Raw genomic sequence first — 15,683 nt, 5'->3', positions numbered from 1 at the left:
GATGAGTACAGAGAAAAGCACCTTATATACTTTTTACCTTGTCTGATGGTATCTCTCATGTTGTGAAATCAATCAGACCGTTTGGGGCTGTGGTAGAATTTAGTGTTATGACCTACTGTACCTGTGATATTGCTGAAGCATGTTCCTTAGTTCCGTAGTTCCTTGCACTAATACGACTTCCTGATAATCCAGCTCTTGTCAGTCAGGGGTATGGAGACTCTAAGGTATGGAGGCTAAGGCGTTACCAGGAACAAAGACACCCCCAAGCTCCATTAATGAGAGCACTTTTTCATAGTGTAAAATCTTCTCCAACACGTAACAGGCTTGCTATTCTGCAGTCCAGCTTTTAATATTTTATAATTAATCGTATGTGAATACATGTATTACACTGTATGTCAGAGTAGATATGTACTGTACTACACATCTCAGATCGATCATGTTCAAATTGTACTTTGTCGTTGAAAGTAGATCAGGAATTTTCATCTTTTTTCATCATTCAGAGCATGAAAGGGTTAAAAACAGGCCGAGAAGAATTTGACTCAGATCTGGCCTTGTTAAACAAACACCAGGCTGCTCCTATAAACTGTTTGGCCTTTGTTGCTGCCTTGACAGCACCCTCCCGATACTCAAGACTTGTTGCTTCATGAATACTTCAGTAGCAAGGTGTTGAATAACACATTCCATGGTCACTAAGGAAAGGCCAGTGCTACTGGTGAATAAGGAAGGAGCCATCTTGAATGGAAACACCCAGAGCCATTTTTTAGACTGTTTACAATATTTCTGCAAGTAGTGGAGCAGCAGTTAGCCTCCCACAGCTGCTGGTTCATGGATTCGGGTCCAGCCTGGGGCACATGCTTGTGTGGAGTTTGCATGGAGTTTGAATTTAGCCTGAGCTCACCGCCAGGCCACGGGTTTGCATTCACTGCCAGGTTCAGAGCCCTTCCTCTCTTTTCCTTCCCAGGTTCCTACTGAAATTTTGTTTGTCTCTGGAAGAGGGCTCTCTTCTTCTCTCTGTCGTTAGCATCATTTTTCAACACGCGTGCAGGAGTTTCCCCTGTGAGCACAAACGATGAAACAGTGTGCTGTGTACCAGGAAATATTCTGGCGCTACAGATATGTGCCATATTACCGTGCATGAGCCAGAGGCAGGTAGGGCAGAAGGAAACGTCTGTTACCCACAGCATCACGCTGGAGATCTCCTAGTGCTAGATAAAAAATTAATAGAGCACAGCTAACATGGTGGGAAAAAGCATACATCAAGCTTTTGTGATTATATGAAAGACGCAATAGTACAATGGAAATAGCTGCAAGGCTCAGGTGTAAATTGCAGGTGACATCGGAGTAGCATCAATCTCTTTTTGGTGCAGTAGTTATCGCTTGATGCTGGTAAGCAAATGTCTTTGTTTTTTGCGTGATGATTTAAATAGGGTGTGTTGCCTACTCTATCAGGATTTAGTTGCTATCCCCTGAAACAAGTCAGGACCCACAGCTTTATACTGGGCTTTTGAACATATTTGCATACCCAGGATCATGCACTCACTTACCCAGCAACTGATAAGGCTCTGTCTCTGAAAACGAATGTGCAGGAGAATCAGTCATCTCAGATTGTTCTCCCCACACCTATATAAACAAAACCTTAAATAACCAATCATGTAGTGTTTCAGCTGCAGGTCTCCTCACCAAAGAGGTGATTTGAGCATTTCTGTCTGTGGTCCCCAGACCATATTGCAGGCTTATCCTGTCTTTGTGCTCCAGAAGAGGGGATGGAGGCTCAGTGTGCTCCTCTGCTATTCTTTCTCCTTCATCTTCTTATCGAGATCTGGCATGTCTGAAGTTACAGATGACCTGCCTTTGCAATACTTTGCACCAAGTGCAAGAACAGGGCTTTAACAGGCAAATGTTACAGCAGTGACACAGACAGAGTCTGACAGCGAATTCTACTGGTCTGTTCCGATGCAAGTTGTGTGGTGATTGGAGGGGAAAGATGGTTTCTAACATTGCTGTGTCTTGCAAGCCATTTTCCTGGCCGAAACCCTAGTAAAGCTCACTGGAAACTTTGGAAAAGGCAAGGAAACCAACCAGCCTTGTGCATTAAACAGCAGCCTTGCAGTGAGGTATTATCTCCAAACAGACAGCAGGAAATGCTTAGTTGCAATGACATGTGAAGAAGTGATGTTTGTGCAGCACACGCCTGGTTCGCTTACAGATAATTGTTCTTGTGCTTTGCTGGGTTGACAATACATCATAATCATTATTTTCTAGCTGCTTACTCCTGGCGATGGTCCTGGTGGTAACTGGCCAAGCAAAGCAGTCCAGACTTCCCTTTCCCCTACAACAGTCTCCAGCTCCTCCTGAGGGACTCCCAAGTGCTCCCAGACTCTCCCGTCCCCTCCAGCAGGTGTTGGGTCTGCCTCAGGGTCTCTTCCCAGTGGGTCCTACCAGCTACATCTCCAGTGGGAGGCCCCCCAGGCTTCCCAACCAGATACCCGAGCCACCTCAACTGGTTCCTCTCAATCCAGGGGCGCAGCAGTCCAAGGTTCTCACGAACCGCCGAGCTCACAAAAAATAAACCCAGCCTGCCCTACATAGGAACATTTCTGCTGCTTTTACCTGCGATCTCATTCTTTCCATCACTATCTAAAGCTTGTGACCATAGGCGAGAACAGGGATGCAGATCGTCTGAAAACTCACCACCACAGTTCGATACAGCGTCTGCATTACCGCATCCACTACCCTAATCCAGCTGACAACACTGCACTCTGAATTCCTTGATAATCTATATATCCCCCTCTAATCAGGATTTCAGAAGTTTGGTGGGGTCCCAATGAATCTGATAGAGGGAAGAATATATTAGAGTTTATTTGACATAACTCTCGTAGCTGAGAGAACAGCGGCCTAACTGTATGGAGGAGACTAACCAAACACCCCCCACTTTCATGAGGAATGAGCCAGGGAGCTGCTGCAAGGGTGTAGTGGGGTTCAAGAGAAACACACAAAGGGACTTTGAGAAGGTAAAGAGTATGGACAGTGCCTATAGAAAGTCTATACACCCTTACCAAAGCAACATGTTAAATCAGAAATTTTACCTTTATTAACACATCGTAACACACAGTTTCCAAGTGAAAAACAAAGACTCAAACAATCTCAAAAGTAATTACAAATGAGGCCCTAAAAAATGAATTGGATAACTGTACACACCCCTTCGTGATAACAATTTAAATGATCTCTGGTGTAATCAATTGCCTTCCAAATCACACAGCAAGCTAATTAACTTCCACCTGCGTTCAACTATAGTGATAGTATGTGGGAGAGTGGAAGTACAGTAGGTGAGATTAAGATCTAACCTTGCCCCTGAGTTTCTGTTATAAACTCCATATTGTGATACTCCAACAATGCACTTGTAAAGTCATAGGCTAAGCTGTTTTTTACCCTTGTGCACACACAAAGGTGTTGGGCGGGGCTTTGTCTGCCTGTGTTAAGTGTGGCAAGTTCACACATGAGAAAGCAGGCAAAGGGTGTGTTCAAAAAAAGGAAAAATCCTTAGAAGTCCTTAGAGGCTCATTCCTGAGAATTTTTTTTTCACAGGCTTTAAGATTTTGTGATCTTATGTCGTTTCTTCCATATTTTGAAGCTTTATTTCGGACGATCACCAGGAAAACTTTTTTCCCTGGCCTTCACCAATCATGGCCTCGTAATAATCTCCATCTATGAACTGGCTCCATCACTCTGCTCTCCTCCAGAGCATTTTGGCGCGCTATGGCTGCTGCCACATCATCCAGGTGGGGCTATACATTGGTGGTGGAGAGGAGTCCCCATCACCTGTAAAGCGCTTTGAGTGGAGTGTCCAGAAAACTGCGATGTATCTGTAAGCAATTATTAATTATTCATATTCTTAGGAAAGAACAATACCATGACTTACAATGTCACAAAGATTTCCTTACTAATTCTTGTCCAAAGCAGAGATGCAATGACAGGGCAGGAGGGGTTTTGACAGGACATGAGTGGTTTTGACAGAGATACTCCCACAGATCTGTGCATACGGTATACCACATTCTAGATGCTTACATAATCAGATTTTCTGAACCACTGCTCCCGATGAATTTCCATTGCACTTCTGCGAATTCCTTCTGTGTCGTGTTGCTGCAGGCACTCTGTGGCAGTGTGTAACCTCTTTGAATAATCTTAACATCAGGGTGTGGAATGATCCAACACAGCAGGAGCATTAAGTCTTGCAAAACCTGGACAAACGGGTTCAGGTAGACAGGCTCAGCCAGCGCTTGACAGGTGCATAGATATCCAGATTGGTGTGAGATCCCGCCTGTGCTATTCTGTGGCCATCAGTAAGGCATGCACTCAGGGAACTTCGGTATACCGAACCTCGAACCTTCACTTAAAACAAGTAATATTGACACTTACACAATTATTTATTATTTTTTTAGGGACAATGATCTACTATTCCAAATTGTCACATTTCTATTAATTGACATGCTGATTGTCTGCTTTCCTTTAGATGGAGGACATTATTTGTCATATATACATGTACAATGAAATTCTTGTTCTTGTCCGTGCACAGTACATTCATAGTACAGTAAACAGTACAGTACAACAGACAACACCACACCTCAATGTAGACAGTACATTACAGAGCAGTAAATAATAAATAGTGACAGTATGTGCAGCCAATAAAAAAACAGAACAATAAATGCAAACAGAACAATGAATACGTGGTAGTGCAGAGTGCACAGGTGTGTTGATTTCTGAGGTTTTGCACAGTGAGCTGTTAAGGATACACACTGCATTGGGGTGGAAGCTGTTCTTAAGCCTCGTGGTCTGTGCTATAACTGTGTGGTACTGCTTGCCAGAGCGCAGGGGGGAGAACAGTTTGTGGCCAGGATGGCTGGCATTCTGAATGGTGGATCAGGCTTTATTGAGACAGAAGATGGTGAGAATCTCATCATACCATACAGTGGTGCCACATTTATCTCTATACTGCAAGACTGTGCATTTATATTATAAATAAAAGAGAAATTACATTTGTACAGTGTTTCCCCTAGCAAGAAAAACACGGTGAGTTATAATTCAAGGAGAATATTTCAGGTTTTCAGTCTTGAGGTTTTGAGTGAGATGTTTTGTCTACTACTAGCATCAGCGCAGATGCAGTAGTAGACACTTGCTGAATCTTTCTGTCACCAGACTGTACAGCACTTGGTGATAGAGTTTACCATGATAGGATGCAACATAATACAGAAAGTGTGTTGGAAAAAAACCCATAATTGATTATAATCTTAACATGGAGCAGCTGATTTTGCCTGCATTGAGCAAAAGCTTTTGAAGCCGAGATTTATGCGCCCATTAATTAGCAGGCTGTGTCCCTGGACTTATAGTGCGGTGAGAAAGAGAGAATACTTTCCTAAGGTATGATGGAGGAGAATTGGAATGCACATGGGAGGGGTGGGGGAGAGAGGATCTTTGTTTAAAATAAAACAGCGCCTGGGAGAGGCCTTCAGATTTAGGAGCTATCCACTCTTATCTCTCTGCTGGACACCTAAGAATGTGTTTTTTTTTTCTCCTAAAGCTGCTGAGCAGGCTATTACAGGTTTTGTTTTCTCTACAGAACCTGAATAATGGTTTTGCAAGACCATTTCTTTCCTCCCACCCTATCACCTTGTTTAACAAGGCTGACAATGTGCAGGATCCTTGGAGCCTCTGCTTCTAGAGAATTTGAATGGGGGAGGCGATAGAGCGTTTCTTATGCTCGTCTCTGAAAAGGCCAAGCTTGCATTGCATAGCAGTTTGATGCCTATCTGGTGTTGAAAAATACAGGCTGCACTAATTGTACTCGTGATGCAGACAATTGGTATGTTCAGGCCTGTTTCAGAGGGATCCCAAGTGGCTCAACCGGTAATGGTGCTGTTGGGGGTACATCTGGGCTGTGTCATTAGTTGACTGTGGCCACAGCTGTAAGGGATATTCTTGGTTTGTCTGGCATCATCCTTCCAGTCGATGCCAAATCCACTGTTGGCACGCTGGGACCCTCAGGTGAATAAGGGACCAGGGTGAATAAGATGCCAGGGGATTCTGAGTTGTGAGCGACAGAGAGGATGGCATGTTTGGTTGATATGTCCACCATGCTGGGTTATTGCAGAGTCCACGCCAGTTAAGAATATGCTGTTTCAAATTGGGAGGAGGGGTGTTTGGTTTCAACAATGTTTCAGTGTTTAACACGGGAAATGTGAATGTACATTTTCAAGAAAAAAGAATACCCTAGGCTGTGCTGGTTCCTGATCAGCAGAGGTAATAAAGAAGCAGGTGAAAAACCTGTGCTTCGGCTCACACTTGGAAATCTTCCTCGTCTATCTGCTTTGCCGCAGCTTGCAGTGACGAGGGACCGGCAGACGTCTGACGATAAAAGGCCAGTCCTCACGTCATCCAAAGGGAATTTCATTCCAGATCTTATCAGCACTCTGGGCAGATTTCCATCTTTCGCATTTCAAACTCCCGCTCCCGGAAACGCACAACTGCAGAACAGCCACCTCCGTCCAGCCTGGACCACAGGTTCCTGTGCCTCTCGGATGAGTGGTGCTTTTCAAGCTTTGAAAGGGAATAAGTAACTCACCTTCCATTTCTGGCTACTTTATCCAGTACAGGGTTACCGTGGAGCCGGAAACTATCCCAGCAAGCAACGGGCCCAAGGGAGGATAAAGGGACACCAATTCATGGCAGGGCACACACTCACACCAGGGGCATTTTTCCCAGAAGCCAGTTACCCTACCAGTGTCTTTTTGGAGTGGGGAAAGAAAACGGAGCGCCTGGAGGAATCCCACACAAACACATGGACACAAACACAAACTCCATGTAGACATGTCAAAACTGAACCCAGGGCCCTAGGGCTCCAGCTCTGTGAGGCAGCAGTGCTAACCACTGTGCCACTATGTTGCCCGTGAGTGACACATCTCTAGAGTTATTTCAAATTGTGTTGATGAGGGTGACACCAGGGACTCCTCTAAAAACCTGTACTCCACACCACCAGAAGACACACCCGTCTTTATCCTGAGGATCATCCGTGTAGGGAACAGAGGGCCTTGTCACGGAGGTGGTGATGTCAAATTCATCTGCACTCTGAAAGGCTCAGCTCTTCTCCACGTGGGGCTGAAAACCTTGATAACCCACAACACCTGATCGCCGATCTGTGTTTTCCTGTGAGGTGACAAATATTTTGCTTGCAGTTTCTGTTGCAATCCCACACATCTACAGGCACATGCCCATCTCCTCTGGCTGGGAGCCTAACTCCGTGTGGATGTAGACTCAGAATGAACACTGAGACTCCCTTGAATTGCCAAGGCAAGTTAGTTTTATGTGGCACATTACAGGTTCATGATGTTGCTTGGCTATTGTACAAAAACGGGTGTAATATTTGCCTGTTCTGTATGTAGCTGTATGGGGTGGCTCTGTGGCTAAGGATCTGCATCTGTTCTGGTTCGAATTCCGCGACAGGCAGAGGAATCCTGATCTGTTGGGCCCCTGAGCAAGGCCGTTAACCCCAACTGCTCCAGGGGTGCCATGTCCAGGCTGACCCTGTGTTCTGACCCCCAGCTTCTCTCCCTGTCTGTGTGTCTCATGGAGAGCAAGCTGGGGTATGTGAAAAGACAAATTTCTAATGCAAGAAATTGTATAGGGATACTGCAGTGGTCAGCACTGGGACTCAGCACACAGCTAATAGTAACCGCTTTAGTCTGGTCTAGAGATTATCAGTACTTTATTGCATTGGTAATAATAAGCCTGGTAATTACAGAGCCATCTTTTGATCGAGCCATAATAATTAATTAATTGTCAAATCATTCTGGGGACATGGTTACAAGACTAATAGTACTAATGATTAATGATTAGGATTTATGGATGATGGTGCATGCATTCTTCAAGGCAATCACCAAGCCTTGCAGCATGGCTACAGCTGGTCTGACAGGGATGGTCACAGGTATGCATACCTTCAGGGCAATGATCAGTGAGAGAGGGCAAAGGTCATTGTGGGCTGTGTGAGACAGTCTGGGACTGAGAGGGAGGGGGGAGGGCACAGAACACAGAGAAGAGATAAATAAGAAGCTATTGCTGGGCACAGTGAAGTCTCCAGCCCAGCTGATAACAGACAATGCCTCTAAATCATTACTTAAGGCCCATTTATCTGTTTAAAGGGTCTGTCGTAAAGGTTAACCTTCACACAAGTATGCTGCTCTATTTGCCTTTCCCATCCGGGGCTCACTCCTGTAGCCAAAGAAATTAATTAGTAACACAGGGTTCGGTTTTAGATCTCTTTTTTGTGTAGTACAGGCATGCTCAGAGCAAGACAGGTTCATGTGCTCTGTGAGCAAAGGAAATTGAAAAACAATTTCACAAAGGCTTGTAGCTATATTTCTGGGAATGTGGAGGTCTTCTTGCTTAATCTTCCCAAAAGCAGCTTTAGAAGCACAACCGGTGGGGTGCTGTATCGGAGTCACACTCAAGAAGCAATCAGTCTGATAACCCCAGCTGGAGGGTGAGGCTCGGGGTTTTTGGAATTTCCCTGGATCCTGCATAGATGATACAACCCTGGACATGGAAAAACAAACAAAAGAACAAAGATTATTTAAAAGATGTCAAAACCTTTACTGCTGAATCTGGCGAAAGACCGTGCTCATGCTACTCAATCATGTTCTGCTCCAGTGGCCTGCACTGGTCTTAGCTTAGCTGCTGGGGAGCATTCCCCCAGGCCAGTATTGATAGGAATGCATTAGTTAAATATTATTTTGTATCCCTTTGTACAAAGAAAAGGTGAAACATAAGCATGTGTTCCTAGAAAAAAGAAGATAACATGACTGATTAAAATCTGTATGTCTGGCCAAAACACCAGCTCCAGCCATCTTCTTTGCAGTGGGAATGGAAATGAAGGGACAGCATCGGAAACACCCTGCCATGTGCCTGCTTTAACAAGCAGAGGTTGGGCTGGAGTTTCAGGCACCTGGAATAGTTAGAAAGACAACACAAAAAATGGATTCAGTTTACTCTACAAGTTATTTCAAGAAGGCAATCTCCAGCTGAGCTCCACAGAGGTGGCACATTCTGGACACAAACCTACATGGGTCTGAGGAACTGAAGCTCCTGTTCCCCAAATCTGTGTTTGCACCCTGTATTAATGGAGCACCACTTACTCACTTTCCATGGTTAGGCTGGAATGAAATGATCCCTCTATTAGGTCTTTTAGAGGAAGAGAAAGTCCCAGCAAAATTGCTAGGTAGGTGATATCCTTGTAAGCAGCAACTGCTCGCCTCCTGCAGTGTCCACCAGTGCTCAGTTAGCCAGAACCATTCACTGTTGTCTTGAACTTTCTTTCACATTGTTTTTAGCGATCAGGAGTGCGGGCATGGGGCAATCAATAGGGCATTGCTCTGCATAAGAAATGGGTGTTAATGAATAAGAAGTCTTAAGGGAAATTATGTGATCAGGGCACATTTACAGAGGGCAAGGTCTAAGATCCTTCTATCTTAACTGTGAATCAAAGGAAAGTACAGCGCTATGAGCTATTGCCACCGTCTCAACACTGGTCACAGTCCTGAGAGCTTATTAAAAAGCAGAGGAGTTCCCATTCCATTTAGCCTCAACCACATGTTTTCTTTATGCAGTCTAATGCAGGAAACATTTTGAAATGAATGATTAGGTGCTGGTTGGATCAAAACCCAAGACTGATAGTCCGAGCTCCCAGACTGCAAACACTGGGATAAGATGTTTAAAGGTCAGGCTTTGAAACTCAGTTGAAAAGGTCTTTTAAGGCAACGAGAGACACCTCTAGCCAGGCACACTGGATTTTGGTGTGAAGCAATAGCGGAGTGTCTGTGCTCTGCGGCAGAAAGGGGAGCTGCACGTAACATGATCCTGGGCGAGACGGACTTACCTGTCTAGGCTTCACCTGCCTGCCACGCCCGACAGTGACAGGTGCCGATGTGCAGGCAATGCCCCCTGCTGCACGACGGGGGAAGTGCCACTTTCTGCCAGCTGCCGTTAGGGGGCAGTGCCAAATTCAGAGCCGGTTTGCAATAATTGTGGTAGAGTTAGGGCAGTAAAACAGTGTTAATTTCCCTGAGAAACATTCTGCAATTTAACAGGGATCCCTCAAAGCTTGAATTGACAGTGAAATATTTCTTAGCGATAAGAATTTTAATAAATTATGTATTTTATATGTCGATCAAAGAATAATACAATAATAAAATCGATGCTGCAGAGTTAATAGTTGGAAGATGTCCAGGGCTTTCTACAATGAGATCCTGGGAGCTGACTGTGTGTATACAGTACCAGACCTTGGGTTGATTTCCTATCAGGATTTTTTACTCAGGTATCCCGAAAGTGGGAAGCATGATGGTGAATTTGCATGTGCATATTCTGTCTGCGGCCTTAGGTCATTTCAGTCAGCTGCCCTCTCTTATGGATAACAATCATGCATTTGTGTTTATCAATCAGAAGGTCTGTTTCTAGACTCTTTATAAGAATATACAATAAGAGGCCATTCAGCCCTGCAGTCTGTTCGCGACATCAGCTTCAACAACATGGCTGTATAAGTTGTTCCAGATTCAACAATATTGCTATATCACACATTATTACCTAGCTTTATTGATATTGCCGGCAGCTGTCTCACCCTGCAACTCGCAAATAGCAACCCCCCTGAAGCTCAGCAGGTGTGGGCCTGGCCTGTATCTGGATGGGAGACCTCCTGGAAAACTAAGAGGTGTTAGTGGGACCAGTAGGGGTGTCCTACTGGGTGTCCCATCCTGTGGATGAGACATTAAACAGAGTTCCTGACTTTCTTTGGCTGTTAAATGTACCAGGGTGTTCACTGAAAAGAATAGCAGTGTTAACCCCAGTATCCTGGCCAAATCTCCCCCTGGCCTTTACTAATCATAGCCTCCTAATAATCCCCATCTCTGAAACGGCTTCATGACAGTTCTCCTTCCCACTGATAGCTGATGTGCAATGAGTGTACTGTGGCAGCTGTTGCAGCATCCAGGTGGGGCTACACGCTGGTGGTGGTGGAGGGGAGTCCTCATTACCTGTAAAGTGCAGTGTCCAAAAAAGAGCTATACTGTATAAGTGTTTATTATTATATGGATTTTTTTGTTTCCATGATTATTTTAGTTTTCCTGTAATACTCTAGCACATCTCAAAGTTGCAAAAGCAGAGATTGGACTAGGAATAGTAGCTCAGCTGTCAACCAGTAGGTCTCTTGTATCTGGAAATGACTTGTGAAGATACATGATGACTGAAAGATGACATGTTCAGCCATATCAGTAATGGACTCAACCAAGACAGAGAAGAAAGAGCCTTTTAAACTCAAGTACAAGTCATTTCTTTCCTCCATATCAGCACAGATGAAATCCAGGCAGCACATCTGCTGTGTGTCGACAGAGCAGCATATTTCTTTACTGCAGTGGCCCAGGGGATGAGTAATGGGGTGGGTAATGTTCTTTTTAAGGTGTACCTCATCAAATAGCTCCACAGCCCAGGCTAGAGCTGTCTCTTACAGGGCAGAGGTCACCGCTGGACAAATACGCTGCCCCACATCCACACCCACCCACTCCTCCCCCACAGACACGCAACTGTGCTGCAGCTGGAAGAGCTTACTCTCTCCAGACCCCTGCAGGATCTGTACAGAACCAGAACCGGGAGAGTTCTGATTGCTTATCTAATCTGCACTGAGTCAGAGAAGAGTCAGGCACGTTCAGACAAGTAGAGTTAATACTAATACAGTATAATGATGGCTGCAATAAAGTGGACCTTTAACAAGCCTAAACTGGAAGCCTCATTGCTTGCCTTTTGCTGGGAGTTTGTGTGTTACCGTAGCCTCCTGTCAGATTTCTGAACCCAGTCACAGAATGGCTTTTGAGTCGCAGGGAAAGATGTGAAAGATCGTTCTCATTCTGCTGCCGTCAGAGTGCTTGGTTCCAGCATGCTTCGTGCGTAGCAGTGTGGCCCTGCGGTACAGAAGGAGCGCATATTTTAAAATCATGACGGCACTTTAAGTTTACTTGCATTAATATCATGAATAAAATTTCAGGGTGGATCCCTCATATTTATTGCTGAAAACTTCATCCTTATTTGAAGAGTTAGAATCTTACTTTGGTGGTTTTCTTGCAAATATTGGAAGAATGACTAAGGGTACCGTACTGGAGCATGGTCCCTCTTCGACCTCAGTTAACCCTTGTAAGAAAATCCATTTCACTCTGGTTAAATCAATTTTTGGTCTCAATCAGTGCTGTCACACAGTTTTTTTGTGCCAGGGTTACAAATAGTTGTCTGAATGGGGAAACGTAGGTGTAGGATGTGCAGAACACATTACAGTCAGCTACCTACACCCCAGTCTCCAGAGGCAGGCCAGGTGGTGAACCACTGTATGTTGGACAGACCAACAGATGGACCCTTACAGAAATAACAATTAAAACCTTCATGACCAGGTACTTCCTACCACCCCGCATTGGTTTTGGAAGGTAGCTTCTGTGCCTATCCAAAAAAACAGTCAAAACCTTGGGCCTAAATTCTTCATTTGCGGTAATATGCCACATATCCTGCATATCCTAGCAACTGACCAGCATTCCAGATCTCCAGCTGCCTGGGAAGGGAACAGTGTGACTCAGCACAGCAATGGAAACTCCACCGGGCCCTTTGACCTGCTCGTGATGGGAAGAGTAACAGGGGCTATAGCAGTGCAATACACCCGAGACTCTTTTACTGGATTGGCTCTTTCTCTGCTACTGCCATGCTGATCTCAGCTCGGTTCACAAGGGGGCTAATTTATCCTGCTTGCTGTCCTGTGTGATTTCTCCAGTGACTTTTTCATCACCTTGTTAAACCTGAACCTGGGCATCCTTCTCTGACTAGGAGTTTCTCTGCATTGCTCCTTAACTGCTGTTAAAGATCTGTGCATGAGCTGTTTGCTTTTGGCGCAGTCTGCAAAGTACCCTTAAACGTCACGCCATCATCACATCACTTTCAATAACCGATTATCCAGTATAAGGCCACATTGGATTGGAGCCTATCCCAGCAAGCATTGGGTGCAAGGTAGGATTCACCTTGGATGGGACACTAGTCCATTGCAGGGCACACACAAACATGTATGTCTTTGGACTGTGGGAGGAAACTGGAGCACCCAGAGAAAACCCACACATGGGGAGAACATACAGTACAAACGTCACACAGACAACACCCCAGGTCCAGAATTCACCCCAGGAATTGAACCCAGGCCTCCAGTGCTGGGTGACAGCAATGTTACCCACTGCAGCACCACACCTCCCCTCCCCTTGTAATTATATAAATCGCTTGTGCATATGTTGTTAGTCAAAACAGCTGGAGCTATTTCTTAAGAACATTGCGACACTTGTTGATGAGAATGACCTCTTTAAAGAGCATTGATGCTATCACAGTGCCAAGGAAAATTTCAAAAGACCCCAGCATATTACCCTCCTCATTGTAGTCCGCTTACGTCACACAATATTTTCTGTATGAGAGAAATATCCATCATTTGGAGGAAGAAGATACTGTATACCATTGTGTTTCTGTTTAGAGGTTTTGATTCCATAAAGAAGTTTTGCTTTCGTGCATGATCTCACTGAAAACCTTGCAGCTGCTTAAGACATTGTAATAAAATTTAAAAATGTTGCTGAACGTTTGTGGTTGGGTTACATTAGATAAAACATGTCAGCCAATTTTTAAACCATTACTGGAAGGGTGCAGTCTGTTCAGACACGATATTGTGGCCACATTCCAGGAACGTAAGACATTTGCGACACACTTATGATTTTAGACAATGATCATGAGGGTGTTTTGGAAACATCATTAAGATGTCAGAACTTTACAAAATCCCATGCTGACAAGGAAATATTGCCACAGAATAGCACACAACGTTATATTTTGGCTGTGATTATGTTGTAAAGACTATTTTCGTTCTGTATTGCATTGCCTCTGTACTGAGGTGCGGCATGTTAATTATGTCTCCATGGTATTAGCTGGCTAGCTGGGTGCCCACTGGTGCTACATGTTGGCTGTATATCTGACAATCAGGCTAAAATCCAACTCAAGCCTCTGTCCAGCTCATTGTGTTCCCTACAAAGCCTTATGGTTGCTAAAACCAGCTCAACACAAGTGGAACTCCAGATTGAGCAAGTTTATTTTACCAAAGCACAAGGACAAAATTGCCATTACAGCAACAGGAACTATAAACAACTAAGCTGTTTTGTTTGAAGTCCGACAGAGCAGAGGCACAATGAGAGTTTCATAAGAGTTTCCCTTTCTGCTGGAAATGTGTTGGGTGGGACAGAGCGCTGGAATTCACTGATTTCAGAAGCCCGAGGAGAGTGTTTAGGTCAAGGGTGACAGGCTGTTTTCCACAAGGGTCACTGAGTCATCTCTTGATTGAATTACAGGAAAATTAATATAGTATGCATAGCCCATACAAAAGTAAATGCACTTCCTTTGGTGTTTTTTTCTACAATACATTGTAGCTCATGTAGCATAAAAACCTACAGAAACTTACAATGTGACCTGTAGCTGATATTTCATGTTACCTGTAAGAATAGACCAACATGCTGTATGAGCATACAAATTACATTGCCTTCACGTACAAGCAGCAAACTTAAATAATGAACACATCAGAAATCAAATTGTATATATGGTACAGTCATAATTCATTGCTCTTTATTTTAGTAACGTATAATTGGTGTCTTAGTATCATTTTAATTTCTGAGTTTATATACAGAGGCAACACAAACTCTCCCAGGCCTGTTGCACTGTTCTGACCAAAGAAAATAAACAACTCTCACTTGATAAATGCTAAACTTTTTTTTAATGTGGCATTTTTCATAAAATATATCGCATAACACTGCATAGTTTGCATTGGAAGAGCTTTTGGAATGTAAGTTCGTGCAAATGGGCTTTTAAAGGGGAGGTTTGAAAACTTCGAATTCCTACAAAAACACTCAAAATCCCTGATTTCATAGGGAACAGCATTCCACAGACTTCCTGCATGGTGGCATACAGTTCTGGTGCAGGGGCACAGAGCGCAGGAATGAGTGCAAACTACAATATTATTGAAACATTAGGTATGTTCTGTGATGTTTTGTTGCCATTACAGCTGCATTAATTAATATAATTAAAATAGCTGGATAGTTACATGGTAGATGTCCTGATAAAATACCAATATTCCAGGAAATATGGAACTCTTCTAAGCTTTTACCAAGCTTGGTCTCATAACAATCTATGCTACACTTACTGTGGTTTCACTTACCTCACTACAGTACTGTACTTGCGTTTTTACTGGTTTTCTATGGTAAATGTTTCTAGGGCTCCCAGCTCAAGGCTGCAGGGGGAAGATCAGAGAAGCCACAGCCTGGATAGTCACCTGTGGCTGAATGGGTGGGCGCCCAGCTCTTTCCCGAGGAGTGCTTGTGGAAACGGCGATGGGTGTGGTGAAAAATATGTAGTGGGACCCTGCTGACTAAGCCAGAGTTCAATCGCTGCATCGTGCGGGGTCAGTCCAGCGCCGTCCATCCGGGGTTTGAAACACAAACAGCCTTCTTTTGCAACCTCCGCAAAGCTCTTCCCAAACCTCTCCCTGCTCCAAGCCCCACAGCAGGCACAAAAGCTGCAGGAGATTTCTCCAGAACATCTGA

This window comes from Atractosteus spatula, chromosome 1 (assembly GCF_055471065.1).
Source record: "Atractosteus spatula isolate fAtrSpa1 chromosome 1, fAtrSpa1.hap1, whole genome shotgun sequence".
Lineage (NCBI taxonomy): Eukaryota > Metazoa > Chordata > Actinopteri > Semionotiformes > Lepisosteidae > Atractosteus > Atractosteus spatula.
This window is presented reverse-complemented; position numbering follows the sequence as displayed.